The sequence below is a fragment of the Mustela erminea genome, chromosome 15 (genome assembly GCF_009829155.1).
Source record: "Mustela erminea isolate mMusErm1 chromosome 15, mMusErm1.Pri, whole genome shotgun sequence".
Lineage (NCBI taxonomy): Eukaryota > Metazoa > Chordata > Mammalia > Carnivora > Mustelidae > Mustela > Mustela erminea.
Window position 1 is genome coordinate 37,657,298 of NC_045628.1, and position 5,686 is coordinate 37,662,983.

Genomic DNA, 5,686 nt, shown 5'->3' on the forward strand with positions numbered 1-5,686 from the left:
TGAAGGCAGAGGCTTAACCCACTAAGCCACCCAGGTGCCCTAATATTGGCTGGAGTATTAAAATAGTTTTCTAACTGGTTTCCCTTCTCCTACACTATTTAGCAACATCTGAGACCTTATAAAACAAAATCAGATCATTCTACTCTCATAATAAAAATCTCCCTGAATAGCCTTTGATTCACCCTAAGGTCAAACAGATTTCAAACATGTTAACCTTCTTGGACATATATCCTACTCTCATTTCCCCACCTTCCTGAATTTCAGCACATAGACTATCTTTATACTTTTTGAATATATTGAGATCCTCCCAAATTTTGGTCTTGAATTAGTTGTTTCCTTTGTCTGGAATGGTTTGCTTCCTGATGTTCCCTTAGTTGATTTTTATATGTTTTTCAGGTCTTGACTCAAATATCTGTTTTCTAAATGTCCAACCTAAAATTACCCTCACCATCAAGTCACTCTCAACCACTTCACTCTGCTTTATTTCTTTCTGACATGCATTATACTCTATCATTATATTATCTCATTTATATATTTATACACTTATTTATTTTGTGTACCTCCATATAAGAATGTAAACCATGTTAGAGAAGAGATCCTATTATTTATAAAGATATTTTATATATTTATTTGAGAGAGAAGGAGAGAGGGAGCACAAGCTGGGGGGAGGGGCAGAGGGAGAGGAAAAAGGAGGCTCTCCACTGAATAGGGAGCCTCAGGTAGGGCCTGATCCCAAGGGCCTGGGATCATGATTGGAGTCAAAGATAGACACTTACCCCACTGAACCACCCAGGTGCCACAAAAAGAGATCTTGTTTTATTCACAGCTGCATCTCCCACACTAAGAAAACAGTTGGGACTTACTAAATAAAGCAGAATGGAATGTAAAAATCCTGGAGAAAGGGGAGAGAGAATATTCATTTTCTCTCAATCACATTATTCCATAATGCTAGAAACAAGGGTCTTAGCAACTCTAAGTAACTTATTTCTCTTCTTACCTCTTGGTATGAATAGATTTCTCCATACCAGCTGAATTTCAGAAATTTTCTGGAGAAAATCTATATGGTTGGTTTCACTTGGATCACATACCCCAATGTCTGGATGAATTATTAAAAATGACAAATTTAAGGGGCGCCTGGGTGGCTCAGTGGGTTAAGCCGCTGCCTTCGGCTCAGGTCATGATCTCGGGGTCCTGGGATCGAGTCCCACATCGGGCTTTCTGCTTAGCAGGGAGCCTGCTTCCTCCTCTCTCTCTCTCTCTGCCTGCCTCTCTGCCTACTTGTGATCTCTCTCTGTCAAATAAATAAAATCTTTAAAAAAAAATGACAAATTTAATATGCTGTGCTGCAGATTGCTGGTGCCAGCTAATACCAGTTTTTTCTCCCTCTGAGCACCCCACCAAACTAGATTTCACAAGGCCCTGGCTTTGAGTTTGCTCTTGCATATGGAATACGTGTGAAGTATGTGTATCAGCTGAGGTGGATGAGAAGGGAATGCCCATCTTGTTCTCTTTCCCCTGCTGAGAGCCAGATAGAAGACAAAACTCTTAGAGGACTCAGAGGTCATAGGATGTAATGGTGTCAGCTAATAGAAGGAAACTGGACACTATAATGATTACATGAAAATGACCCATTGACCTAATCAACTGTATCTTCAGTTAAAAAACATACCTCTGTTGTGATTATCTACTGAAACTCTAGTACTGTTTGTTATGTCTGTTACTGTTTTTGCCCATGTGAACACTATGTATACCTCCATTGTCTAATTTTCTGATGAAAGTCTAAGGCTCTTTGCCCTTCCCCAATGTGAGGATGCTGTCAGAAGATGCTAGCTTTGAATCAGAGAGAGGAACCTCATGAAAACATGATCAGTGCTGGCACCTTGATTTCAGACTTCCAGGCTCCAGAACTAATAGCCACATTTCAGTTTCTGTGCCTTTCGACAGTTTTAATTCATCATGAATCATCTGTCATCAGAAGAAATTCAGCTTAGGGCTCACCAGTTTACTGATGGTTCTCCGGGAAATACAAGGAAAATCCTGGTTTTAACCACTGAGTCTCAGGATGTTAAGAGTCAAGACTAAGACTATGCTGGATGAATAAGGGATGCAAATAAACCATATACAGTAAGACATGGACCAAATAAGTAGAGCCATGGGAGAGGCAGAGAAAATTTTAGCAGAACTCAACAAGTGCTGAGGCCTTGGTATCTGCCCGTGTAATAGGATAAAAAAGTTCCAGGCTGGTAAGGCTCATAGGCAACAAAGAAAGATGGCAGAGACAACTCTTCCAACCAGGTAATATCTAAGCAGCCAGGCCATGTGACAAATGGTCAGGCTTAGCAGGCAACCACAAGTGCCATCAATGGCAGATACATTAGACATATAGCCAGGGGCATCTGGGTGACTCAGTCAGTTAAGCATCTGCCTTGGGCTCAGGTTCTGATGGCAGCATCCTGGGATCTAGCCCCATATCAGGCTCCCTGCTCAGGAAGGAGTCTTCTTCTCTCTCTCCCTTTACCCCTCTCCCCTGCTCATGCTCTCTCTCTCTCTCTCATATAAATAAATAAAATACTTTTTCAAAAACATAGCCAGTGATGCTAGAGAAGATGAAATGGAAGAGAACTGACTCAAATGAGCACTATCCTAGGAAATCTAAAAAAAAAAAAAAAAAAAAAAAAAAAAAGGCCCGTGGACGTGAGCAAAGAAATTAAGGCCAAAAACGGATAAATAGACCAGATCTCATAAAAGACTGATACCAACAAGGATCATATTAACATTACCAATATCAGAGCAAAGAACCTTATTGACAGCTAAAATGACTGCTACATTTCCTTTTCATTTATTCACTTCTTACCTAACCCTTCAAGTCATTACCTTTTCAGAGTTTGAAATTTTGGTTCCATAGTCTTCTAATCAGAAGACAATATGGAAGAAGGGCATAGAGTAATAGCCTCTGTATATTTCTATGTATTTTTATTTGTTTTTTATTTTATTTTATTAAAATTTGATTAATATATAGTGTATCACTAGTTTCAGAGGTAGAATTCAGTGATTCATCTGTTGCCTGTAACACCCAGTGCTCATTCCATCAAGTGTCCTTCTTAATGTCCATCACCCAATTACCCACCTCCCCTATAGCAATCTCCAATTTGTTTCCTAGAGTTAAGAGTCTCTTATGGTTTTTCACCTTCTCTGATTTCCTCTTACTTTATTTTTCCCTTCCTTCACCTATTATCTTCTTTTTTGTTTCTTAAAGTCCACATATCAGTGAAATCATATGATAATTGTCTTCCTCTGATTGACTTATTTCACTTAGCACAATACCCTTTAGTACCCTCCATATCATTACAAGTGGTAAACTTTCATTTTTTTAAAGATTTTATTTATTCATTTGTCAAAGAGAGAGAAAGAGAGCACAAGCAGGCAGATTGGCAAGCAGAGGCAGAGAGAGAAACAGGCTTCCTGCCAAGTAAGGAGCCTAATGCAGGACTCTACTCTAGGATCCTGGGCTTATGACCCAAGCTGAAGGCAGTCACTTAACTGATAAGAACAGATACTACACTTGATCTTAGCCAAAAGGCCGAGAAGCGATGGCAGTCACTTAACCGAATGAGCCACTCAGGCATTCCAAGATTTCATTTTTTTGATGGTTGAGTAATATTCCATTGTGTATAAATACCACATCGTTTTTATCCATTCATCTGTTGATGGACATCTGGGCTCTTTCCATAGTTTGGCTATTGTAGACATTGCTGCTATGAGAATTGGGGTGCAGGTGCCCTGCCTCTGTATGTTCTTATGTGATCTCTCTCCCTGGAGAGTATAAACTGCTGCTCTGTCTTCTAATATTCTCTTTCTCAGTTCATACTCTTAGGTAGGTTTTCATAAATCATATATAGTGTTGTTCTTCATTCTCTTTATTGATTTTATCAGGTTCTTTTGCTTTTAAGATTTGGAAGCAATTACCAGCGTCAGTCATGAAAAAGGAAACTGGGGTGGGGAAGGAGTGGCACAAGAAGAGACAAGAGATAAGAGGGTGGACCTCAGTAAAACCCACAGATCACAAAGCAAAAGTTGCAGAGCCACATTAAATACTTAATTGGGTTTAGTTTTTAATTTAAGTTACTATTATTGCCTATTTGTGCTAATGCTTTGTTTTGGAGATTTTATGCAAAATATTTGTATCATATATGATGACTTTGCAACCTCTGCTATGCAAAACAGAATGAGCTTTCTTAAAGTGAGCTAATTGCTCAACTCTTGATGACTCATATATGTACATAGATTTTCTGATCTCTAGATTTTCTGATCTCATTTCATATTGTGCCATACGAGAATGCTTTGTATAAATGAGTGGCTTTTTGTTTTTATATTAGGGTATCATGGTCCCATTATAGGCCTGTTAACTTCATAAATTTATCATTGGTCTTTGAAGAAAAAAATATGTAAATATATATATAACAAGAGAATTTTTCTTTAAAGCAGGGCTTAAATTTTTTGGAAAAGTTTGACGAAATATATCATGTCAATTCAGTTTTACCTTAATGCCCAGCATTATGTTTAGATAGGAAAGAACAAATTAATTTTTATCTCAGATGGGAAAATAGATTGCTTTGAGTTTTATGTAGGTTTAAACTTTTAAAAAGCAAGAATTTACTAAAAGTAATTTGGAAAGTTAACCAAAAAATCTAAGGCTTTTTATATGGGTATGGTGCACTGATTTGAGTTCCTAATTAATTTAAAAATAAACAAATAATCAAAATTTATTATTTTTATTGAAAAATAAATAAAACACATCCATACAGCGCCATCTTCTTTTATAATTTCATATTATTTATAGATTAACAACTTAAGATACTTACAAACAAATCAATATGCATTCCATTTCTAGGCTTAGGAGGTTTTGTTCTGTTTTGATTTTTTGGTTTTCTTTTTATAATTTTCCATCTTTTTTTTTTTAAGATTTTATTTATTTATTTGACAGACAGAGATCACAAGCAGTCAGAGAGTCAGACAGAAGGGGAGGCGGGGGAAGCAGGCTCCCCACTGAGCAGAGAGCCTGATGCGATGAGGAGCTAGATCCCAGGACCCTGGGAACATGACCTGAGCCAAAGGCAGAGGCTTAAACCACTGAGCCAACCTGGCATCCCAGTTTTCCATCTTTTTGATATTAAAACACTCAGTATTTTGTTTGTTTGTTTGTTTTCTGCTGTCAAACTGATATAGTCTTCCCAACTGACCTTACTTACTTTTGATAAAAGCCCCTTTCTTTTCAATAGTTATATTCCATCTTTTTACTAATTACTACTCAAAGTAGTCAATAGAAAATTATTAAAACTAGCACAAACTCTTAAGAATGATTGTATTTTACTTTTGGTAAAAGCACAGATCAACTGGGAGAAGGAACTTTGAGGACATGTTAACAAGGCAGCCTACTCATAGAAAATTTTTATTATGTGTAAATATCTGTCAATGCATTTTCAAATGAGTGGAGAGGGTACAAGCCAGATCACTGATTAAGAAAAGGTCAAGTTAGAGAGTTTATAATTTCTGACAATCACCCCCACTACTCAATACTATCATTCTGGTCACAAATCCATTTCTGCTCTATATTGTTCCTTTAAATGTACACTGTTATTTAGAATTGTTACCCTTAGCTAGTTTCTGGAAACAAAACCAAGGGAAT

At 37.3% G+C, this 5,686-nt stretch overlaps 2 pseudogenes; one reads left to right on the top strand and one right to left on the bottom strand.

Moving 5' to 3' along the window:
• Window positions 1-1,956: 1,956 nt before the first annotated feature.
• LOC116574142 lies at window positions 1,957-2,814 on the top strand (annotated as a pseudogene).
• A 607-nt stretch (window positions 2,815-3,421) lies between these two features.
• Window positions 3,422-3,592, bottom strand: LOC116574671 (annotated as a pseudogene).
• Window positions 3,593-5,686: the final 2,094 nt, after the last annotated feature.